Source organism: Triturus cristatus, chromosome 3_1 (genome assembly GCF_964204655.1).
Source record: "Triturus cristatus chromosome 3_1, aTriCri1.1, whole genome shotgun sequence".
In the NCBI taxonomy this organism is placed as follows: domain Eukaryota; kingdom Metazoa; phylum Chordata; class Amphibia; order Caudata; family Salamandridae; genus Triturus; species Triturus cristatus.
Window position 1 is genome coordinate 384,142,006 of NC_140583.1, and position 26,968 is coordinate 384,168,973.

The following is a 26,968-nucleotide window of genomic DNA, read 5'->3' on the forward strand; positions in this document are numbered from 1 at the left end:
GACCTCCTCTCAGACATTATGGGAGGCTTTTAAAACAGTGATCCGGGGTCAAGCCTTGTCTCTGATCTCCGGAGTGAAGAAAGAAAACCAGAAAGAGATCGCTATCATAGAGACTGAGATTAGTCGCTTGGAAACTGACCTAGAATTGGAAGTCACAGCAGACAAACTCCATTATTTGAAGCTCCGACAGCAGGAATATAGAGCATTAGCGACTGAGCAGGCCAAAACCTTGGGAAGAAATACACAAGGACGGATATACGACCTAGGGGATAAGGCATTTAAGTTATTAGCCTGGCTTGACAGAAAAGAATGGGCAAGCAGGCTGGTGCCTGAACTCTGCGATAAGAGAGGCAACCCTCTCACAGATCCACAAGGCATTGTGGATATGTTTGCTGACCACTTTAGTACTGTCTATTCTGCAGTCGAACCCTACTCGATAGATGACTCCCGTGAGCTGTTAGGGGACATTGCACTTCCCAAGCTTTCGATAGAGGACTGCGACTTTCTAGAGAGCGCAATATTACGTGACGAGATAGCGAAGGCGGTTAGAACCTTGAACGCTGGGAAGGCCTCTGGTCCCAATGGTCTTCCTATCGAATTATATAAACTTCGGTTGGACAAACTGGCCCCACATCTGCGGTCCATGTTGGAAGAATCCAGAGACAGAGGGACACTCCCTAGAGATCAGAGAACGGCCACCATAGTCACTATTCACAAGGAAGGGAAACCCAAACTGACTGTGCGTCATACAGGCCGATCTCTCTCTTGAATGCTGAGCCCAAGATTCTGACTAAGCTTCTGGCCAATCGTCTGGTCACTGTGATCAGGGAACTAGTCCATCCAGACCAATCTGGCTTTGTTCCTCATCGTAATACAGCTCTCAATTTGCGTAGAGTCCATGGGGTACTGGGCAGAGTATCCACCATTCAAGAACCAGTCACAATAGTCTCCCTGGATGCTACCATGGCCTTCGATACCATAGAATGGCCATATCTCTGGGCGGTGCTGGAGAAAATGTGGTATGGCCCAAAATATATTCAGTGGGTACAGCTCCTGTACGCTAAACCTTTGGCGAAGTGGTGGTCAACAATAAAAAGTCATCCAGCTTTGAACTTAGGCATGGGACACGTCAGGGGTGTCCACTATCTCCCCTCTTGTTCGCCTTAGCGTTGGAGTCAGTGGGACCCAGTTATACGTGGACTTCGCTGGTCCCCGGAGTGGGAAGACCGCATTTCACTCTATGCGGATGACATCCTAATATATTTGGCCTCCCCGAGACAGTGCCTGATAGCGATCCTAGACATCCTGGCGATTTTCAGCATATTTTCCAGATACTCTGCTAATTGGGGTAAGTCCCTGCTGTGCATTCTAGCGGGAGAGCCGCCCACTCCCCTGAAAGGTTGCCCTATACAGATTAACACAAAGGGCTTCAAGTATCTCAGGGTTTTTCTCTCCTTAGACCCGCCGCTTCGGTATTATCGGAACCTACTCCCGCCCCTGGCTAGGCTGCGGAAGGATATAAATAACTGGAAGTCTCTTCCTCTTTCCCTACTGGGTAAGGTGGCTCTTTTTAAAATGATGTCTTTGCCCCGATTTTTGCACGCCCTGCAGAACTCCTTGCATTCTGTTCCGGTGTCTTACTTCAAAGAGATAGAGGGCCTTCAACTTGACCTGCTGTGGTATGGGAAGCGGCGTATTGCCCTAACCAAGCTCACCTTGAACTGGTATGATGGAGGCATTAGCCTCCTGGACATCAAAACATATTATTGGGTGGTCCATCTAGCTGCCATCAATCATGGCACCTATACCCGACCGGGTGACCCAGGCTATGCCATGGACAGGTGGCTACTCCCTGGGGGGAACTACAATAGAGTTCTTTATTCCAAGCCTCGACAATTTAAATTAACTGGGCCCACCCAACACTCTGTACATGTTTGGCATACCGCCACTAAATGCTTTGGCTGGGATCGCCAACTGACACTAACAACCCCACTGTGGGATTCAGATCAACTGGGTAGTCTATGGAAATCAAAAGAGTTTGACAGGTCGGACCTTATTGGAATTTCACATATCAGGGACCTCTGGGAGAAGTCGAATGTCAGATCGTTTACCACCATGCAACAGCAATTTGACCCTGCTGATACAGAACACTTTTGATACACACAGATCCGACACGCCTTGAGATCCCTTCTGCCGCAAGGCACCACCCTTCCCAAATCTTCCCCGCTGGAGGATAGGGTACTGGATGGACACCTCCCCCACAAGACTATCTCCCTGATTTACAAAAAATGGATAAATAAAATGCAAGATCCTCTTTACTCATTGCGGGAAAAATGGATGGGGGACGGTATTGAGATGTGCGACAAAGAATTGCAGGAGACAGTATCCTCACCAAGAGCCGTGGCTATCCCAGCGCGACTTAGACTGGTTCAGCTTAAAATCCTTCATAGGGTATACATGACAGGACCCCGGCTGGTGCAGATGGGAAGAGCTGACGGGGGAGAATGTAGACGAGGATGTGGTCAAGTGGGTACTTTTATGCACATCATTTGGGAATGTGACCTTATTCGACCCTACTGGCGGAAGATACATGACACTATTAATACAGTACTATCCACACATCTCTATCCTGAAGCCCGTAGATGCCTCTTGTATATATGGGAGCCGACAGATTTGAATGTTTCCTTGACACAATGGGTCACCCTGGGGCTAATGCAAGCCCAGAGGAACATCGCACAGTTATGAGGAGCATCTCATCCTCCCACAGTAGAGGCCTGGGAGAAGGACCTTGACTGGTCCATGCACAGTGACAAGACAGTGTATGTGGCTCGAGGCTGTCCTAGAAAGTGGACCCTCGTGTGGGGGTTGTGGAATTCCTACCATGGTGATATATGCCAACCGCCTTGCACTGCTCATTATGATGATTCCCCCTCCCCATAGACTTTCCATGTGATATACTGCTGTGTCTGATTTCACCCATTGTCTCCACAATGCGAGAACTTATTGCTTCCTCTGTACCGTAACTGATAAGCTGATGTATGTTTAATAAAAAGATTTACAAAAAAAAGAGAACATGGCCTCAGCAGCATTTGAGAGGGCCATTACTCAAACACTTGATAAAATCGCCCCCATTAAACCAAAACCTTCCAAATCAAGGACCATGTTGGCCCCCAGGTTTAGGATTCTCTAAAGATGGAAAACCCCCTGTTCAGAATCTTAGAACACAAATGGAGGACTTCAAAATCCCTTGAAGGCAAACTCACCTATAAAAGTATTTTGAGAATCTACCATAATAATCTAAAAGCAGCAAGAAAGGTCCATATGGCAGAATGAATCAGTAAAGCTGGTAATTCCGCTAAAGAACTGTACTAGATACTCAAGGAATTTATCAATCCTGCATCTGTTGAGGCCTCTAGGGCCTTACTATAGAGCTTGCTAGCTATATCGAGGAAAAAATTGTCAGAATCAATAGAACTTTTGAAAAAAAAGCACACAGTAACTAGGGTTGCTCTCACCCCAAACTGAAAAATCCTGCCCTGTTCTCTTAGAGAAGTTGTATAAGGTGACCCAGACCAACTCAATATGCTGACAAATAAAATCAAGGAGGGAATACCATAGGACCTAGCACCACATTAAATTATGGCAAATGTGGCCCTAGCACTCCTTCTGTCCCTCACTCCTTTATTTAACCTTTCCCTGAGCTTGGTCACATTTCCACTCTAGTGGAAATCAGCTCGGGTTAAACCCATATTGAAAAAAACACTGCAGACCATAGAGTACTATCAAATTTCAAACCCTTGGAAAAGTTATGGAAACAGCTTTTTTGGAAAGTCATTTCCTGCTTGATTCCTCCCATTCAGGCTTTCAAGCCTCTTTTAGTACAGAAACTGCATCGGTGGAAGTCCTAGATAACATAAGACTCTCCTTAGATGACGGGCACTCAACAAAGCTGCTGCTTTTTGACATTTCTGCAGCTTTTAACACTATCTCCCACTCAGTCTTAATTCAAAGACTGGAGGCGATTTGGTGTTGGGGTGAAGGACATGAGATGGCTGAGGAATTTTCTCAGTAAGCGCACCCATGCAGTACAGCTAGAGTCCTTTTCTTCCCATGCCATAGCCTTGGACAGGGGAGTGCCACAGGGGTCTTCTTTGAGCCTCACACTCCTGGATGCAGTCTAACTGCCTCCAGCTGAACACAAGCGAAACCGAGATTGTGCTCTTCAGAAAAGCTCATTATGCGTGGTCTGAGGAGTGGTGGCCTCAGGGTCTGGTCCCTCCTCCCACAGCAAGAAATCTGGGAATTTTTGTTGATTAAAATCTTTCCATAGGGAACATGTGAACTCCATAGTGGAATCCTACCTTGCAGTCATGCACCTCCTCAGAATGGTCTTCCAGTAGCCCCTGTTGCAGATAAGGAAATCCCTTGTCCAGGCCCTCATAATTAGATGCCTGGACTATGGGAATGCTCTAATGGTAGCCATGAATGAAGTACTGTCTTACAAACACCAGGTGGTTCAAAGCACCGTGGCAAGGCTAACTAGTCAACTTCCACCCCACTAGCCTTCAGAACCTATTCTCAGATACCTTCATGGGTTGTCCGTGAAAAAACGGGACTTTTTTAAACTTCTCTGCCTGGTCCACAAAGGCCTGTATGGAAGTGGGCCACCAGATCTGCAGGATAAGCTACAGTGGTATGCCCCCACTTGTTGTCTTAGATTCAGTGGTAAATTCCTGTTACTTCCCTGACATATTCATACCACCAGGCATGGTGGGCGCACTTTCTCACATTTAGCCCCCAGCCCTGGAATCAGCTTCTATTGCACCTGCATGCATATATGGACTTTAAACAGTTTAAGAAATCCCTTAAACCTGGCTCTTTTAGCTGTCTGACACCTTCAACTCTGGGTCCTGCGAATCTTTGGATCTGCTATAGCACTGAGAGACCCCGGCTGGCAAGACACGTGTGCTTTATAAGCAAACCTAACATAACATACTCAGTTTACATTTTATGAGACCCCAACTCCATTGGTTGATTGTTTGTGCTGGAATTTTTTCAATCATATTTTAATTGGCATTATATATGCAGTAAAATATAATGATGCTTCATGGCATTAAAAATAGAGTATGGCAATCAAGTGAAAGCAATGGGAGGCCTATTGAAATGCAGGACATATGAATGACCAAATTTACACATATGCTTCATTGATTTTTAAGACTTCCACATTAGTCTATTGAACTTACCCAAAACAAGCAAAGACAAAGCTCTCATCATTGCATTTCCATTCAAGTGAGAAGACCGCATCACAAGAAGGAAACCATTAGATATAATTTCCTCTTGCAGAAAGCATAGTTATATCATCTCTCCTAGTCTTACCATTACCCACTAAAGGCAATGCAATGTCTAAGTTAAAAATGAACAAGATTAGAGTAATCTGGAGTTCTGAAGGAGGAGCCTGAACACATAGAGAACTGAAAAACAAATACTATTAAGACTCAAGGCACGCTCTTGTAATCAAACTCACTCCACTCAAGATCACCAATCTTGCATTGCAACAATTCAACCTCTGGCATCTTTTATTTAGGCATAATCTCATCTTAACAAGTTAAAGGGTCAGACTTGCATTGTAGATGTATTCAGCTACTCCATCTCCAGCATTGTCAGAGCACCATTATGTAACATCACAGGGCACAAGTGACACGTTTATTTAGACTTCTTTCCACTTGAAGTACATCGTGCAGCTACAAGGTGCTGCACCATCTCATTCACCAACCATCCCATCAGGACAGAAAGCAGAAACCAGCTAAGTGGTTTGCGAAAAAAGAAGAGAAAACAGCTAAGAAAATGTATATGGTCACGCACATCTGCTTTATGAAATGTGTTGTCAGTATTCACAATTTAAGTGTAGTTCTCATGATAATGTGTGTCATGCTTAACATGCATGTAGTCATTTGAAAAGATAAATACAAATCTAGAACACAAACAGTATCAGAGTTCCCTGGTAGATCACTGCAAGCAAAAAAGGTATGTCGTATCTTTTTATGTGTGGAGTTCTCTGCCCATACTGCGGAGTCTCTGCACTCGTAAACCTATGATTAAAATGCAGTTTTGTGAATTCCAAACAAATGTTAACTTAGACAAAAGTGTAAGTAAAACTTTGCGAATCAGGCCCTTTACCACTGCTAACCAGTACTAAAGTGCTTGTGCTCTCTCCTTAAAATATGGTGGAATTGACTTATGCCTATTTGGGGCATTTCATTTACTTATAAGTCCTTACTAAAGTGGTACCACATGTACCGATGGCTAGAAAAGTAAATGCTACTAGTAGGCCTGCAGCACCAATTGTGCCACCCACTTATGTAGCCCTTCTAAACATGTCTCAGGTCTGCAATTGCAGTGTGTGTGCAGATTTAAACTGCCATTGCGGCCTGGCGAGATAAACCTCTTGCTAGGCTCAAACCTTCCTTTTCAATATATATAAGTCACCCCTAATGGAGGGCTCCAAACAGCCCAGAGGGCATAGTGCAGTGTTTTTGAAAAGTTGTACATGTACTTTTAATTTTTACATGACCTGGCAGTAAAAAACCTCCTAAATTTGTTTTCGCCTACTACAAATCCTACCTCTCCCATAGTATCATAATGGAGCTAACTTATTACATTTAATAAGCTGTAACTTTCAATTGGGAGCCGGTAGAAAGACAACATTTGGTATCTAAAGAATTCTAATTAAAAGCCCTCTTTAATGGTGAAGTCAGATTTTTAATCACAAATCTGAAAGTGCCATTTTTAGAGTGAGGCCATTTTTTTGTCCGAATCATTTGGTGTCTGCTGCCTGCAACCTGGGTCCCATTGCTAGGTGTAATTGGAAGTTGTGTTTTGTGTATTGCTCCTAGGCAGTGAGACAAAGGAAAGCCAGGTGTTGGCAGGGTGGGCCACTCTGAGTTAATGAGGGAGAGGAGCTGTCACTTACCACACTTGCACATCATCAAGTCTCTGACTAAGCACTCGCACAAAAGGGTTTGACGCTAGTCTATTGTGACCCCAAACAGTCTTGGGCCAGGGCAAGTAGTCAGGAAATTCTAAGCAACTCTGAGGGGTGGAATCCTCTGGAAGCTTCTCACACTTCAAAGTAGGCACCAGGTATAAATAATAGACTTCAGACACCAACTCTCCAGTGAACTTCTAAACCTGTGGGTTCTGCCAATAAGAATGACTGCTGTGCTAATGAAAGGCCTTCACATCGCAAGACTCCTCCTCGACAGCCTCCTTTATGATTATGCAGGACCTCACATCGCAGTTTCACAGCTCCTCGGACCAAAACTGTGCGACACATCCGAAGCTGTGCAACACATCCTCAATGCAGAACTCAACAACACTTTGCAACCAGGATTTAAGGTACTCTTGTTCAGCAGTCCTAACTGGGTCCCTGTAGCCGACCCACTCTTCATTACAGTCTGCATGAACTTTTGACTTTGTCCCAACCTAGTATGACCTGAAATCCACAGTTGAAGCTTTGTGCATTTTGATGCTATTGTCTCTTAAATCTTCTAAATTACATATCTTCAGTTCTACTGAACTTGTGTCCGTTTTACCTTAAATTATGAATTCCATTTTACTTTAATTTTCTAAATTGTGGGATTTTTTGGGGGGTTGTTTTTCATTTCTCACTGTTGAAAGTGCAGCATAAATACTTGTAACATTGCCTCTTAATTAGGTCAAGCTACCAGAGGTCTAACTGCAGGTTAATCTGGGGTTTGCTTGTGACAAGGATTGTGGTGTCTGCTTAAGTAGGATTTTGCCCCCTCAACCAATAACCCAATTTTTTCCAGACATCATGAATGCTGATTCAATTCCAGAGAGGAGGTCCTATCGTGGCACTAATGAGCAGCCACAGTGTTTTGGTCAGCCCTGGAGCAGGAGGAAACATTCTTCGCAGATGAAGGTTGATGGTTTGAAAACGACGACAGATGATGCCATAAGCCCAGTACCCTGCATCAGCTCAAAATCTTTGGGGGCATGGTGGTGAGGCAGAGAATAGCAACTGAAGGGTCAGTGAAGCAGATAGACCAAAGTGTCCAGCAGCACCAATGGCAGTGGAGTGAAGGAGGAGCTGTGAGGTTTGCCCTAGCACTGGCAAAGCTTGAGCAAATGAAAGAGAAAGATGGTAACTTGCCTTTCATTTAAGTGTGCAATATCATCTCTTCAAGGTAGGAAAGCCACAAATGCGATATTTAGGCATCCCACCAGACAATCACATAGGCACAGAACTCATATTGAGTACTTGGTTCTAAAAGCCTAAACTCTATACTTTTGCCATGGATCTTGAAAATTGGCACATCCTATATTTCATGATAGAAGGTCTACCTACATCATTGACAAATGCATATTAAATAACTCCCCAAAAACAAATCAGAGGGGTGAAAGAGGACATTATAAAACTCTTTAAGGAAAACTGGACAAAACATCATAATCCTATCTGGAAGATAGAAACAGCTACTGATTAAAATGGCATGAAGCATACCTGCATCATCCTAGATAAGACGTTTTCTACTACCCATAACATCTATGTTCTACTCTTGAACAGTCACAATTGAAATATCTGAAACATTAGAAGCTTATCTATAGAGGAAAGTGAGTGCCAAATGGAGATAATCACTGAATATCTCTCCCAATGCCAGGGTGCAGAACATTTGACTAGTTTCTCTGGCAAGAGGACTATAAGCGGCACAGTGATCTATGCACAGAGATGAAACTGGTTTACTAGGACATTATGGCTGTTGAACACGGCCCTTTCTGCATGGTCACCTCAGAATTTTGCATTCCTCTGTCTTACTTTGATGAACCCAATTTTGTTTTTTTTTAGGACTTTGGGCACTTTTGTCTTCTAATCAGTGGTAAATTGTTTGTGATCTCTCCCTAAAACATGGAAAAATTGCCCCACCCCTATTTGGCATCTTTAATTCACTTAGAAGTTCCTAGTAGATTGTACTACATGTACCCATGGCCTGGTAATTAGATGCTACTAGTGAACTGAAACACTCATTGTGGCACTCAGTGAAGTAGCATTTAAAACATGCCTCAAGTCTGCCACTGCAGCCTGTAGTACAGATTTAAACTGCCATTTAGAGCTGTCAAAATAAAATGTTTGCCAGGCTTAAACCTTCATTTTTGATACTCCTAAACACTCAAAAATATGTTTTTCACTACTGCAAGGCCTAGCTCTCCCTTAGGATGACATTGGGATTACCTGATTATATAACTTACCTGCTTCTGCACCTAGACTCTACCATGTTTGAGTATGATCTGTCAAGTGGTGCCACTCCAGTCTTGGGCCCTTGGAAGTGAGGCCTAAAGTGCTTGCTTCAGCAAATCTCATGCATCCTCTCTCGAACTGGCGCATGGGAGCCATTACTTGGATTACAACAGGAGCATTGAACCTGCTGCGTGACCAGAACCAGTGCATCGCCTCTGTTGCGTGGACCGGCCCTGACGCATCACCTTCAGAATTACCACTGCACAGCGTTTTACCCAGCACAAGGTCTTCACATCTCCATCAACTACGGCCTTGACGCCGCCACCAAGAAATTCACATCGCAACACGTGTGCTCATCAGAGCCAATGCATCACCATTGCTCCGAGGATCAGGACCAAATCATCACTGCCATTGCATAGATCTACACCTATGCATTGCTTCGACACCAACTCATCGCTTCGACTGCACGATGCATTCCTCGATGCAACACATCCAGGATCAAAGTACTTTTGTTCAGTGGGCCAACCCTCTTCCTTGTGACCGGCCTGCGCTCCACCATGGTGGGTCTATACTTTTGACATTCTCCCTGCCCTGCACCATCAGATATCCCAAGTAGGTGCTTATTGCTTCTAAGTGCTATATTACAGTTTAGTCTTTAAAAATCCGTAACTCAAGTTGTGCTCATTGCATTTTTGTCCTTTTAGTCTTGTTTTATTTAGTAAATGATGTTGTATTATCCTATGCTGGTGTGGGATCTTTTTGTATGGTGTTTACATTGTTTATATCATTTTAAGTGTTGCACAAATACTTAACACATTGCCTTCAAGTTAAGCCTGACTGCTCTGTGACAATCAACCGGGGGGGGGGAGCCCAGGTTAATTTGGGGATTGCTGGTGTCTTACCCAGACTAGGACTGTGGTTACTCCTTGACTAGGGTGAACAACCAGTCAACCAGGGACTGTTTCTAGCTCACAGTGGCTCACTAGAAACAGTGCCAGCTCATGCATTGGATTCGTACTGCTCTGGGGCACCACCAATAATCTTATGTTGCACAGTATGGAATAATATGGTATTTCACCGGGGTCTGGCTTCAGGTTTACTAATGATTTTTTGTAACCAATTTATATATCCCATCTATAATCAATGTGCCTCTAAACATTTATTAGCAAACCATTTTGAAAAGGGAATATATCCCAGAAGATTGGGATTTCATACTACAAAACCATGATACGATGCTTAGAGTATCAAAGCTCAGATTTCTGTATTTCTACATTATTAACCACTGATATTAAACCTCTTCAAAATTAAAGACAACCCATGTCAAACACTGGAACTGCATTTCAATTAACTGTAATATATATCATATTCGATGTGATTGTCGGATCTTCCTGGCCATTAGGGGTGCAGTCTGGACTAAATTACAGTCTGTTATTACTGCTGCCTTGCTGCCTTGCTGCCATCTGCATTACTGCCTATTCAACAAGACATGCCTGATAAATAGGCTTGAATGTACACAGGAATAGATAGATTCCCACATCACTAGCAGCAAATGATTTATTTATCCCAGCACACTGGAGGGAACCATCTGTACCTATCTGCGATGAATGGTTGACTAAGATTCAATGCAATGCACATTAGTGCACATGTATCAAAACAAGAAAAAGCGATTCCTTATTTGCGATAAATAAGGAATCGCAAATAAAAAATCGCTAACCGGAATGCACCATGAGATTCGCCAAAAAATAGTAATTCACTATAAATCGCTAAAACGAGACCGAGTACACAAAAGCGACTTACAAACACAGGAAATCGCAAAAAGCGATTTCGGTAATAGCGATTTCAGTAATAGCGAAATCGCTAATACCGAATTCGCAAAAAAAGGTCACACTGGAAGCAGACTGATGACATCACAACCAGGAAGTCATCCAGTTCATGCTTCATTCAGTGCCCTGAGGAGCTCAGAGGAGGAGGTAGAGAACTGAAGCAGAGCTGAGAAACCTCACACTCTGTATCCAGCTACTGTTCCCAGACCCAGGATGGAAAAAAACGATGCAGGGAAGAGTGCCTAGGAAGAGGAAGCTGAAGTTTTCTGAGAGGGAACTTGAACATCTGATTGAGGGTGTCAGCAGCAGTCATGATAAACTGTTTAGTAAAGTGTCCCTGAAGGTGGCAGAGGCTGTAAAGTGCAAAATATGGCTGCGCATAAAGGAAAAAGTGAATGCAGTCACACACCGCATTGAGGAATTGAAGAAACTGAGGAAACGCGCCAAGGAGCGCATAGCAGAAAGGGAGAAGGAAGCAGCGGGCACAGGAGGGGGTCCATTGAATGCACCCGCAAACACAGCCCTGGAGGATGTTGTTGAGGGGACAATCGAGCCTGAGGCGGTCGTCGGTGTGACACAATTGGACACATCCAGCGCAGCAGGAACACCACAAGGTAAGATGCATGCAAGCGCTAATCCTCTGCGTACTGTATAATCGTGCACATTCCCCCAGGCAAATCACAGTGTACAGGTAAAACCTCATGCCACGTTTCACCTCATAAACTAAATGCATCATGGGAGTTGCAGTCATGTCAGACAAGTGGTCATTCAAAAGCTAAAATGGTTAACTAAATATACCAATACCACATGCCAGCCAGTGTGTTTAAATCAGTGATTTATTTTGATATAAGTATGCCAAATGATAAACAGAATTAGGATCATAAAAGACTAACACTGCACTGTTTCACATCACAGATGCAGCGGAGGCAGACTCCGATGATAGTGACCAGCTCATCATCTCAGAAACACCTGCAGAGACGGATGCAGAGACTCCTGTGGTCCCAGAAAACACACCACCTCTACCACAAAAACGCAGGGCACATGTACCCTCCCTGCTAGTCATGGAATCCGATCAGACTCCAGCAACCACTACATCCTCCAGCCAGCCATGTGTCCCTCCACCAACTCCAACACAGGCACAGGTGCAAACAGGACAACAGCGCAGGCTCAGGGCCCGTATTGTGGCACATGATGAGCAGGTTCCAAATGTATATGGCGGCGTGGAGTCTCAAATGCTATGTGTGCAGCTCCTGCAGGGGAGACATTTGGGCACAATCAATATGCAGATGACAAAGCTGGCCAAAAACATAAGTTCAATGGCAGACAATGTGCGTGAGCTAACATCTGTGGTTGCTGAGGGGAATCGGCAGACAAACTTGAGCCTACATGAGCTCACCCGTGCAGTGCTTGCAGGACAACGCAATAAGCGGAGAAGGCATCACCAGAGCCTGATCCGCATGGCAGCAAATACAAGGGCAATAAACAAGCTCTGTAACACCACCGCGCTATTGGCACGGTGCTCTGTGACAATGCAGATTGATCTAGGCCATTTCTGTGGGGATGTTGCCAAGTCCTTAGGACACATGACCACTGCTGTGGAACACATCCAGTCCGGAACTGTGACTGCCATCAACATGGAAGGGGTGGAGGGGAGTGAGGAGGCCTCTAGCCTGAGTAGCCTATCGGTGCCAGTGACCACTAACAGGAGGCGCAGTTCACGCAGCTCAACATCCACGGGATCAGGTCAGGGTGATGTTGCAGAGGCAAGCGACAGGATGATGGGGGTACATGGCAAGAGGCGCTAGCCAGGCATATACTCCTTTTTGGCCATGGTGGGGTAACCATGGTCAATTCTACTTGGTGAGTGCCCTCCAGTGCTGAGTACAATTTAATTTTGACTTCATAGACCAATGCAATCACCTTTAAAATTTACAAAACACACTTCTCCTGTTTGACATGTGCTCATGTTAATAAACATTTACATTCAGCATTTGTTTGTAATGGCTCATTTTTACCTATCTCAATAATGATGTTGTGTGATGTGTGCACGTCTCCTCTGACCCTCTGCAGTGTTTGCCACATGCACCTGTCGGTGTTGTGCGGGTGGTTGCTTGTCACCATCCGAGTCACTGTTGTCCATCTCAATGGGAATGCCCCTTCTGGTGGCAATGTTGTGCAGCATGGCACATACAGCCACAATCTTGCAGCATGTCTCGGGCTATATTCTAATGCACCACCAGTTTTATGAAGGATGCGGAAACGACTTTTGAGTATGCTGAATGTCCGTTCTACCACATTCCTTGTGCTTATGTGTGCTGCGTTGTACCTCTGTTCCTGCGGTGTGACTGGGTTGAGGTATGGTGTCAGGAGATATTCGCGCAAGGCATATGCGCTGTCACCTACAGGGTGGAAAGCAAAGGGTTAGCCACAGTAATGCTATAACATTTTGTTTCATGATGTAGCAAATAGATATATGTATGTACCAAGTAGGTGTCCTTCTCCAAATTCACCCCCGAGCAGACACATGTGGATGCCACTGTGGTGGAATATATACGAGTCATGTGTGCTCCCCGGAAATTGTGCCATGATGTCCGTTAATATATGCTTTGTATTGCACACGACCTGCACATTGATGGAGTGGTACGACTTCCTGTTCCGGAAGATGTACTCGCTGGCTGCTGGTGGACAGATGAGGACATGCGGAAAATGTGCCACCTGGTAGAACTCCAGTTTTGTCTGGTTCCACTCCTGTGGGGTTGTGGGGAAGGTGATGTTGGTGTGAATCATTGTCAACGTGGCGTCAAGGAATTTTTGGAAGAATCGTGAGAGTGCGCTTTGGGATACACCTCCGACTACGGCTACTACCACCTGGAAACTGCCTGACGCTAGTAGGTGCAGGCTGCATAGGACCTGTACGTGTGCAGGGATGGCATTGGTCCTACGGGTCTGATGCTGCAGCAGGGGTTCCAAGTCTGCTATGAGGCGCATTATCATAGCACGGTTCAGCCGGTACTTATCATATATTTCGTCTTCATTTTGGCCCAGCAATGTTATGCGCACTCGGAAATTTCCTCTCCTGTATCCTCCTCCTGCACTGGGCTGCTGCATTGATCCTCATCCTCCTTGCCAGCACGTAGAGGGCTGCCATTGTGAAAGGCTTACAGGGTCTCCTGAGACATTTTTAAAGGGTTTCTAATAGTTTGCACGTGTTACATGTTGTTTTTTTTTTTTACTTTACCTCCTGGTTGAGATTCCCCTTATTCTGCTCTTGCTAATTAGCGAATTATTGAAATCGCTATATGCGATTTTTTGATGCATGGCTTAGCGATTCTTTATTAGTTAATCGCTATTTGCTGGAGCAGTTGTATGTTTCGCTGTTATGGTTTCACTATTTTGCTAATCGCTAAATTTGCGAGAGCTTTTTTTTGCGATTCTCATGCCTTTTCGGTATTTCGGTTGCTGCATTGGAAAGTTTCGTTTTGTGGTTGCTAAGGGCCTATTTAGCATTTTCGCTTTTTTTGCCAGTGCAATTATGCTTGATGCATGTGCCCGATTGTGAGATTAATACCAACAAAATTAATGTGAAGAAGTGGATACTTTCACTTTAATATGGGGCACCTTTCTTGTTTCACGGGATGTCGTCTGCAGCCAAATGTTTAGAAATTTGAATTTTAACCGTGAATCTTGACTTCTGATTATGCAGATCTATTTCAGCACTAGAGAGGATATATTCACTGTGACAAGCACCATGTAAAGAGAAAGAGTCTTGCAAGAAAGCATATTTCTTGGAGAGACATTGTTAGAAAAAGGGGTCTCTAGTTGGCAGAGGTAGGTACCTTTGTCCAAGTAGCGACCCTTCTTCCTAGTCAGGGTAAGGGAGATACACTTCTAGAATAACCCCTGCTCACCCTCTTGGTAGCTTGGCACGAGCAAACAGGATTATCTCAGAGGCAGTACGTATAGCATTTGTGCACACATACAGTAATACAGTGAAAACACTACAAATGGACACCACACCAGTTTAGAAAAAATTGTAATCTTTATCTAAACCAAACAAGACCAAAACTACAAAAATCCACAATACAGTAATACAAATATGAATTTGAAAAGGTAGAAACAGTTCTGTCCATAGCAAACTATAAATGTGACACTTTCAACACAAAGTACCTTGGATGCATCAAAATCATAAACAAAAACAGCTGCAGGGAAGGTGATGCGTCGGTTCCCTACTGCTATGCAGGGGAGGTGTTGCGTCGGTTTGTTACTGTGGCCCCAGCATTGGTGTCGACTTGCATCGGTTCTCGACATGGCAGCGGCAACTGCCCTGCATTGGTTTCTCCAGCCGTGGTCCCATGATGCGTTGGGCCTTCATCGGAATCGGTGCGGTGATGTCAGACTTCTTAGATTAGTGCACTCGATTGAACATGTGGCGATTTCTCCCTCCGCGGGCAGTCACTGCATTGGTTTCTTCAGCGATGCATCGGAAACTGGTGCAGATGTATTGTACTTCTCATTGTTGCATTCGTTTTCCAGCTCCCAACAGCAGGAGGAACCTCCAGAGGACCGAGACAGCTACAGGCACCTCTTGACAGGTCAGAACACCCAGAAAAGAAGTTCAGGGGAGCTGGGGGTGAAGTCTTTGTGTCCCTGAGACTTCAAAACAGGAGGCAAGCTCTACTTCAAGCCCTTGGAGATCTTCCTCAAGCAGGGGACATAGCACACAGCAAAGTCCTTGTCCTTTACTTGGCAGAAACAGCCACTGCAGGCCAACCCCAGACAGCACACAGCAAAGGGGTAGCACTTCTTCTTCAGTTTTTCAAGCTCTTCTCCTTGGATAACTTGAATACCAGAAGTAATCTAATGTTCAAGGGTCTGGCAAACACTTTTTATTGCACAAAATCCTTTGTTCTCTAGAGGCAGAGAAGCTCTTTGCCCAGCCAAAACTAGTTCTGTCCTTTCTGATGCAGCTTCGTGGCAGGAGGTGGAGACAGTATTGTCCAAGGCAGACCAGGCCCATTCAGGTGTGAAAGAAATCTGCCCCCCCCCTACTCTGCATGCATCCCAGGTCCATTCAGCCATGACCTGACTCACCCTGGAAAGGTAGGACACACCTCAATGCCCCTAGTGGCTGTCTGAACAGAATGCACATCCCTAGCCCCTGCACTCCAGCCAGACATTCAAAACGCAAATCTAGCAGAGGCACACCGGATGGCTTATCAAGAAAATACCTACTTTCTAAAAGTGGTATTTTCAAATACAGAGATGTGAAAATAATCCTTAATAAAATATGTATCTTTACATTCTGAGTTCAAGCATACTAAACTTTATCCTCCTATCTTGTCCCAAAGGGAATTTATATTTATAATATGTTATAAATAAACTCCCATTCTGTCCTAGGGGACAGATAGCCTGTCAAAAGTGAAAATGAAAGTGGCAGGATATGCCACACACATCAGGGCATGTCCTATCGTTCACATACACTACACCCTGCCCACAGGGGTATATTGGGCCTACCTTAGGGTGACTCACATGTAAAAAAAATTGAAGGTTATGGCATGGCAAGTGGGTGCACTTGCCAGGTCAACATTGCAGTAACAATTTGTGCACAGACACTGCAGTGGCAGGTCTAAGTTACATTTTCAGACTGCTTGTGTGGGTGGCACCATCAGTGCTGCAGTCCCACTAGCAGCATTTGATTTACAGGCCCTGCCCACACACAACGCCCTGTACTAGGGACTTACCATTAAACCAAATATGCCAATTATGGAATCACCAATCCATAACAACAATTTACAGGGGAGCACTTGCACTTTGGCACTGAACAGCAGTGGCAAAGTGCCCAAAGCATCTAGACCAGGTAAAATGAAGTCCAACACACAGCAAAATAACAGGAGGCAAAGGCAAAAATATTGAGGAAACCCACACCAATGATGCCAGGTCTAACAGACATGCTGACAGATAGGGTTATGACTCCTAAATGTGAAAGGATGTCAGTAGAGATTAATAGAAGTATGAGAAATACACACCATGGAGAGGCATTCTCCTTTTGCTTACAATAGGGGCAAGAAAGGAACCTCCTATGTACCCCCTTTTCTTATCTTTCAGCCCCCCAGCTCTTTTTCTACTCTTCTTACATTTTCCATATTTTCTACTTCCTGTTTTACATGGAGGGACTTGTATTGAGAGTGTTGTGTGATGGAAAAGATCGTCGGCTGTTTATTGTATTTGAATGTTCTCTATGCTTCGCATTGTTTGGCGATTCAATTGTTTAAAGAGATTTTCATTCTCAGCTAGATCTACACTTTCCCCCATTGCTTCTCCCAATTTCCTAGTGTTTATATTTGTGTTAACCCCCCATCTCTTCCTTCCTCTATATATTTGAAATTTTGCTAATGGAGAATACATGCCAACATATCGCTAATCACTGCAATACTACATGTTAGTATTGATTTGTTTTGATAGTAGATTTTTATGAATGTCAAACTGATGCCTGTATAACTGATACTTGTTAACCCTAATAAATACATGTTGCGAAAAATAAAATAAAAGATAAATGCACCAGGATAAGGCTAAACATGTACACAAACACATTCTTTCCTTTGAAACGTGAACCTTGCGTATATACTGTGCACAACAATTCAAAATCCTATAAATAGATATTTTTTATTTCATGATAAAACAACTTGGGGGCATATCAGCAACACCCGGCGATAATTATCGCTCAGCGCTCTTAGATTGAGGATAATTATCGCCGGGTAACGTGGATTTTTATAGCTGAGATAGTGTGCTATTAGCAATGCTTATCTCCTCAGCGATAAAAATCCTCACGCTAACTGCCAAACGTGAGATTATTGCTGGAAACCCAGCAATAATCTCACGTAGTGTGGCGTTAGCTTGCTGATAGGGACTCACAAACTTAGCCATGATATCCACCTTCCATAGGATATCATGGCTAAGTCAGTCCTGAAGCAGGCGTAAGGAAAGTAGCGATAACAGGGGTTATCGCTACTTTTCCTGCCCCAACATTTCTCCTGTCATGTTAGGTGAGGAACGCCCACTTTGCATCTCATTAGAGATGCAAAGCTGGGCGTTAGGATTCCCCATGCTAAAGCAAGGTTTCACGCGTTAGAATGGCCTTGCTAATTAGGCGATAAAATTATCGCCGCTTTTCGGCCGAAAACGGCCACAAAAGCGGCAATAATTTTTTATCGTCAGCTTGTAAATATACCCCATGGTCATTTCAAAAATATTCCGGTGATATAAATATATATTTATTGGCAGCGTGCAGAATACAAACACAGCAGTTCAAGCGTCAGTGTGCATCGTTTGCCATACGCGTTTCAGGAAACAAATCCCTTTCCCACTGGCTGGGCAAAATGGAAGCCGGGAAGGCAAAAAGTGATGCTGCACTCGCAGTGTGATTTAAAGTTCTGCCAAAGTGGGCGTGTTCTAAAGTGTATTCTGGTAGTTTAAGTCCAGTGTTTTTATAACCCATCGTGGGTATCTCCCATCACGTTCTTAACGCGTTGTCAGGGGGGGGGAGGGGGACTTTCCGTGACCAAGGCAGGCCACTACATATTCCAATCGCAAACACCCAAAAAATGGAAAGCCTCACGCAGCGTGTTGTTTCCTCCTTTATTGGCAGCCTGCAGAATACAAACACAGCAGTTCAAGCATCAGTGTGCCTCGCTTGCCATATGCTTTTCAGGAAACAAATCCCTTTCTCACTGGCTGGGCAAAATGGGAGCTGGAAAGGCAAAAGTGACGCTGCACTCGCAGCATGATTTAAAGTTCTGCCAAAGTGGGCGTGTTCTAGATTGCATTCTGGTAGTTTTTGCGTGTTTGCGATTGGAATATACATATATATATATATATATATATATATATATATATATATATATATATATATATATATATTACCTACTGGCGGTCGCCAGTAGGTAGTTATAGTTAGGACCCTGTTTCCAAAGGAAATCCGCAACATTCTATTTGGAATAACTTTGGCGCCGGTCGACGAATCCTCGCGAAATTTTCAAAACTGATGGGGCGCTACACTCCGCTCCTACCCTGAAAGTCTCGGGGGGATTCGTCAAGCGGGGGCTGAGAAAAAAGGGGGGTCCCAAAACGCGTTTTCCCCATGCATTTTTCCATAGGACCTTTAGACACAGCTACAGCCCGAACGGCTGAACAGAATTACTTGTAATTTGGCAGAGAGGTAGTCCTCAGGTCAAGGAAGTGCCTTTTGTAGGTCTGGTGTAAATCTGTTCAGTAGTTCCTGAGAAAATAGCATTCAAATCAATATATATATCTGTAAGCGCACTCCGAGCGCGCACCGTAAGCTTACCGCAAGCGTACGGTACCGTGCGCGAGCGCGATTCTGATTGGCTGTTAGATCTTAGTAAACATTCGAATCGATCGAAATCAGGAAGTGTCGGCCGCCATTTTCTCTCTTGCACTCGGAGGGGTGGAGGAAAAACAAAGTTGGATATCATAAAAAGGGGGCAGTCTAGACAGCTCCTAACCACCTAGCCTTGGTTATGGTGTGCCAGAAGGCCATCCAAGGCCAAAAAATATATATATATATTTTTTTTAAACGCCGAATACGCTTACCGTACGCGTACGGTAAAAAATTAATTTAAAAAAAACCAAAATCCATATTTCCCCCCCCCCCCCCCCCGTGTGCAAAACGTGCACGCGGAGGACCTTTTGTGCATGGCATATAACTTATCAGTGAACATATAATAGAAAACATTTCTGAATGAAGCGCATAATATGTCCTCCGTGTGCGGACGGTGCGCGAAGGGCATCGTGCGTACATGGCTCATCCAGCCTAACGTGGGCACGCGGTGCGCGTAGCACACCTTGTGCCCACCGTGCGTGCACGGCACTAACTGCGTTAAGTGGGCGTGCGGTGCGCGAAGCGCACCGCGTGCTCACTGTGCGCGCACGGTGCGCGAAGGGCATATGTCCTCCGTGTGCGGACGGTGCGCGAAGGGCATCGTGCGTACATGGCCCATCCAGCCTAACGTGGGCACGCGGTGCGCGTAGCACACCTTGTGCCCACCGTGCGTGCACGGCACTAACTGCGTTAAGTGGGCGTGCGGTGCGCGAAGCGCACCGTGCGCACACGGAGAGAACTGCGTGAAGTGGGCGCGCACGGCGCGAACGGCGTAAAGTAACTTAGCATTTAAAAAACCGTACAAATTCACTGAAAAAACCATAGGTTTCACACACGTTATAGTTAGGAATTAGCATTTAAAAAACCTTGCAAATTCACTGAAAAAACCATAGGTTTCACACAAGTTATAGTTAGCTGTACATTTCACTCGTAAAAAACCAATGAAATTTCACGTTATAGTTAGTGCAGGCAACTATAACTCACGCGACCGCAATCCTCTGCTAATGACATATGTGTCTTTATGAAAAAAAAATATTTGTAATATATGTATAGCTAAAATTTAATGGAAGAAGACATGGGCAAATACGTGTCTAAATACAGTATTAGCATCAGCAGAGGATTGCGGTCGCGTGAGTTATAGTTGCCTGCACTAACTATAACGTGGAATTTCATTGGTGTTTTACGAGTGAAATGTACAGCTAACTATAACTTGTGTGAAACCTATGGTTTTTTCAGTGAATTTATATATATATATACACACTCATATATATTCATATATCTTTCTCTCTCTATATATATATATGTGAATATATATATATATTCATATATATGTATGTATATACATTCAAAATGCCTTTGTGTCCCAATAAGCGTCAAATATCGACAATAATATAAAAATGGTGACATCAGAGATGTAAGCCGATTTTCATGCGCTTGGTTCAAGAATTGCAAGCGCATTTCAAAGTGACCTGCAAATTAGTGGAACAGGCAGCTGTTTTTGAACACTTAAAAGACCTTTTCCCTAGTGAACCGAGCAAATGTCATCAGAATCAGATCAGGCAGAAGGTTATTGTTTCTCTCACAATTAACTACAGAAAGTCTTCAGATTGCAGCTTCCTGAGAGGCATGTTGGTAATGATTGTGAACAGAAGCGCGCCAAAAAAAAGTACACATAAATATCAGGTTGTGTTCCTGCTGTCAGCGTTAAATACTTTCAGTGGTTTCCTTTGTAGATCATTGATGGGTAGCCTTAGGCTTGTCACCAAGCATAATTTCCAACCTTGCGATTATTGATTACTCATTCTCAAATTAGACAAGTTACAGCTAGTTCATTTTCTTTACTAGGACATCCAAAATGCTGCTGCTGTAGCAGATAGTCCACCCTCAAGAATGGTTTAATGTTCGAGATATTAAAAAAAAAATGCAATGAGCTGTGGATATTCCACATAAAAGACAATCAAATATTTCCAAATATAAGCAAGTAGAAAAGAGTAATTTAGTAGTCTTAAATTATCTAATAAAGATGTATTTTGAAATGTCTGAAGCTCTTCCGACTTCCAGAACAAAAACCATGTAAACCTTCAGTGTTGGATGTTATCACAAAGCTCTCATTTTGACAAATAAAGGGGCATATCAACAACAACCGGCGATAATTATCGCTAAGCGCACTTAGCGTTGATTTTTATCGCTGAGATAGCGTACTATTAGCAACGCTTATCTCAATAGCGATAAAAATCCTCACGCTAAGTGGCTAACGTGAGATTATCGCTGGAAACCCAGTGATAATCTCAAGTTAGCTTGTTGATAGGGACAGACAAACTTAGCCATGATATCCTCCTTCCATAGGATATCATGGCTAAATCAGAAAAATACCAGACGTAAAAAAGCAGCGTTAACCGCGGTTAGCGCTGCTTATTTTGTCTCTAACAGGGTTAGCGATATTCTTGATAATAGGAGAAATGCCGCTTAGCGACATTTCTCCTATTATTTTACTCTGGAACGCCCCCTTTGCATCTCATTAGAGATGCAAGGGGAAGCGTAGAGTAAATGGGTGCTAACATGCAAATTTGCATGTTAACACCCTGTTGTTAATAGGGTGCTAGTTTTATCTCTGCTTTTTTGGCTTTTAAAGCCAAAAAAGCAGAGATAAAGCCCTTGTTGATATGCCCCAAAGTACGAGCAGTAGAAGTGGTCCACCTCCAGCAGCACTGTGGTGAGCTGTCCATTATTATTAGAAACCACTCCCATTGTGGTGGGGATTTCTTGTCGAACACGCTACCCATGGCGTAGCAGTAACACTTTCTGCAACAATTTAATGATCAGGTTACCATATAATATGTATATGTACCCTATAACGTTCAAAGCTGGATCACTGTCTCGATCAACTCAAACCCACAGGAACACCTCAGCGGGTTTTTGTAGAACATCACACTCTATTAGTGCCGGGCATCAACATTGGGTCCTATCCTGGTCACTATGAAGTGATATAGGATATTTACCCGACTGGGTTTATTTATTTGAAATGAAAATATTTGAAGAACACCCCAGTAACCCTTTGACACTGGATGCCTGCTGTATGGTTAAAAGCAATTCAGACAGGTGTTCCAAGATCAAGTGCTAAATGGCATTTACTTGAGACTTGATCCTCTCAAAACACCAGACTCAATTGCTTTTACCCAAACCAGTAGCCCATGGTGTAGCTTTCTGTAAGGTCCAGATTATTTGTTTTTTTTTACAGTTCATATTTTAGCATCCCTAAGTAGGAGAATGTCTCAACAGCTCAGTTTTTCACTATTCTAACATATTTTGTCTTTAAAATAGTTGAATAGTAACTTTTGACAAGTGAGTCTTGTTGTCTTTGCCACAGACTCACTTGAATGGTAGAATATTGTCAACTGTAACTCTGCTAATGTGTTTCCATGTGATGTTTTGAACAAGAGCATTATCTCACCTAACAATGTGTAGATGCTCATACATCAGGCCTAGGAAACATATCTAGTTTGACTCTTCACTTTTGCTGATTTTTTGCATCATTTCACATCCAATGCCAGAAGTTATATTTCTCCAACTTCTCCAATCCGATTTTACAATTGTATTCTTTTGGCATAGCATGATATGGGGTAATTGATATTTTTCACTCAGTGTCCTCATCCTCAACACAATCAAGACAAATGCTCAGGTGTCTAGGATGTTTTAATAAATATGCATCTTTTAGGCACATTTTGTGTTTTTATGAAACACAAGAAGGCAGAAAACAGATTGATCACTCCTTAATTTGATTAATCAGTCCCGCAGACAACATAGCCTTATAGCCGTAGCGGGCTATACCGGCTATTAAAGGCCCGCTGCATCGTTAAAGGCCCGAACCGAAGGCAAGGGCCTTTAACAAAGCAGCGGGACTTTAATAGCCTTATAACCCTGCTACGAAGGGCTATAAGGCTATTAGAACATTCTGCCACTAGAGGGAAGAATGTTCTAACAAATTAAACAAAGCCTTCAGGGAGCGTGAGGGGATTGAAATCCCATCAGGCTCCCTGAAGCCTTTGTTCACAGCCAGAGCTGTGAACAAAGAAACATTGGAATGTTGGAGCTCCGGGCTTATACCAGCCATTATAAGCCCGGAGCACATCATTGTTTTCAATGGAGCTTCCAACTTTCCAATGTTCTATTAGCTATTAGAACATTGGAATGTGGAGCACTCCATTGTAGACAATGGAGTGCTCCATGCTTCTACGGGCCGGTAAAGGCCCGCAGAGCAACATTCCAATGTCTTACAAAAGCCTCTCGAAGTTCGAGGGGATTTAAATCCCCTCGAGCTTCGAAAAACCTTTGTTTAATTTGTTAGAACATTCTGCCCTCTAGTGGCAGAATGTTCTAATAGCCTTATAGCCCTTCGTAGCAGGGCTATACCGCTATTAAAGTCCCGCTGCTTTTGTTAAAGTCCCTCGCCTTCGGCTCGGGCCTTTAACGCTGCAGCGGGCCTTTAATAGCCGGTATAGCCCGCTGCGGCGGGCTATAAGGCTATATTATATACCCTTTTGTCTGGCAGTGGCCCTCGAGTCTGTAGAACGATCTTCTAGCAGAGACAAATGAAACTAATGCACTAGCTACTCCCATTCTAGAAGGGAAGGGTGAGGTACTATCATCTTTAAATTATTCTCTGGTTCACTAATATTCTTCCCTGCTTCCTACGACTTTAACTCCCAGATCATTAATTAGCAGTAAAGCAGGAGATATCATGATTAGCTATGGAGCAGAAAGAAGCCATTTTTTCTGATGATTATTTTCATGATTCGCAGAAAAAAACAGTTGAACCAGGATTTGGTGTTTACTAAATAACGAGCATCATAAATTGAAACATTTGGAAAACGTAATTAATTTATTCTTAGCTAAGGATTTAAGGACATTCCCTAAACAATGATGTAAAGAGGAAAATGTGTCTGTCCAAGGCGGGACAAAGACAAAATGTAGAAATTATGAGCTATAACCCTGTAATTGAATAATGGGAAGGACTAAGGGAGAACCATAGAAACTGATTTGAGTATGTAGTTTATCACTATGTACAGAATTAGGAAAAATGTTGTGCTTATTACTTAAAGGGGGGAGTTTGTTGCGGTGGTTGATATCGCTATTGAAGTAATTAGAAATGTCTTTGACAGAAATAGAGCTAATAAATTGGAAGGGTGGAAGCTCGACCAACTTAATAAATTCCCTCTGGATAAATCAAAACATAATTGTGAGACAATCTCTAATCAACCCCTGGTAGCAGTGGCACAAGCAGCACACATACCTGTGAGGAGTGTATGTTAAGTTCAAGCAGTACGAACAATTTTAAAGTGAAAGACCCAAAACAAATAAATAACCAAGCAAACTTTGAAAAATAGAAGAAACATAATGAGCAAAAAAGAGACCACTATCGTTAAAAAAGGTTAAGGGTAGCTGGAGATATGAATTTTTTAAATGTGGCAAGTAAAAATAAAACACCTATCAAAAGCCACTACCTTTGATCGTTATCTATGCATGATTCCAGGCTCACTGTGATGGAAGTGAGGCTGGATGCACAAAGCAGATCATTCCATTCAAACTTTTCACCATTGGACAAGTCTTCAAAATGGAAAGCAAAATCGGCCTTTGAGACAAGGTCCAAGGCTGAGGCTGGTGATTGTTCCTAGAAGTCGGATAGATCACCAAGCTCCCTCTAAAGCTATTGTTTTTGTAAGTGAAAGGTCCAGGCAGAACAAACCTGGAGTTTGCAGCTGTGAGGGTCACTTTGTGGGTCATACAGATTTGCAGCCTCAACCACATCACTTTTAAGAAGTCAGAATTCTCCAATGAAGCAAACTGGAAACTTTGTCTGGGCAGGGTTCCATGAGGCGGGATACTTTCATCACGGGATCGTACTGAACCAGCTTTCAGTGGGGCAAAAAGCTTAGAGTGGACCGATGTTGGTTTTCTTGCCCACTTTGAGTGTGACCCTTTTTGGCCAAGCCTCAGCAGCTTGTCCTAACCCTCTGGAGGTAGTAAAGATGACTAATTCACACTCTTCTACTTATATGAATGTTACTTTTGGTTAGCTTTATTGCTCCTGACTCCTCAGGGCAAACTTCAAAGAAAAAGGTTTCTTTCCAGCCAGGTCTTCTCCAGGGTCCAGGAGTCTGTGTTCAGATGGGCCCTCCAGGAGTGAGAACTTTTTCAGCTTTTTCTGTCCCTGAAGAAGTCAAACAGGAAACCAGCCACTTTACTCTTGGAATCCTAGGGTGCCAGCAGGATTAAGAAGTCTGTGATCCCATAGGTAAGTTCTCTTCTTGCAGTCGAGAGTTTTCTTCCAGCAGGGCCTTAATCAGGTGAAATATTGCAGAGTCCTGGAATGTTCTGAGGAGGTGGTGTTTGAGTTGTCAGATTTACACTGTTAACAAACCAGTAACTGGAGAAACTCTGCCATCCAATCCTAAATATTTTCTCACAGTCTCCCACCTATGTTTTCAGCACTTACTCTGTGTATTATCATAAAGTTACCCAGAAGTCACTCTTTTAACATGTCAGAACCCTTCTGCCACCGGGTGGGACTGTCTTCAGCACCTAGGCTGCCCTTCTATTTAGATGAGCATTCCTTCAACCTAACAGGGTCAAAACTGATTGTCTCCACCACTGGGACTGGAGCCTGGCTCTCTGGGAGGGTTGTGGGAATGAATGGGAGCACAAAGTATTTTTGGGGGCAGTTACTGTTTGTAGGAAAGCCATCCTTGTTGCCCTGATCACCCACATTTCTTGACTGATACTGGTGGTTACTTACTCTAAAAGTATCCTGGGTTCTGCTACCTAGGCCCATGGTCAGTGCTCTGTCCTCTAAAGGTATTTGGTAATTAGTATAATTCTAATTGGTGACGGCAACCTACATGTAAGTCCCAAGTATATGGTAGGACAGGTAGGTTTAGAGACCCCAGTGGACTAAAGGTACTGCTGTGGTGTCTGGTGTCATTTTGAAGCCAGGCCTACCTTGCAGGATGGTTTTAATATAAAACGTTGTCCAAATCTGACTTTGGAAAGAAAAATACTAAATTCTAAATCTACCCTTTTAGTACCTATAAGTCACCCCTCAGGTGTGCCATATGTGCCCCAAGAGTAGGGTGAATTGTTATAAAATATTTAGAGCAGGGACAATATAAAATATGTTTTATATGTCTGTTAAAGATTACAGGGATCTGTTAGCATGAGTTGAAATCCATTTTGTACTTGGCAGCCATTTTAGTTAGCTATGTGCTAGCCATTTGCTGTTTCCCTCTTCCAGAGCCTTGCACATGCTCAGAAGGGCCTAGCTAGTAGAATGCAGCTGCTCCTAGTATAGAACTGTCAGGCTGTTCTAACTGATGTCAGCAACCTATTACTCCTCCTACCTGTTGACTGTGCATTTCTGTATGAACATCTATGTGTGTAACTCTTCTCATGTGTACTTGTACCGCCTTCTGTTAAGCCCCTGTGTGGGTATCTAAGGCC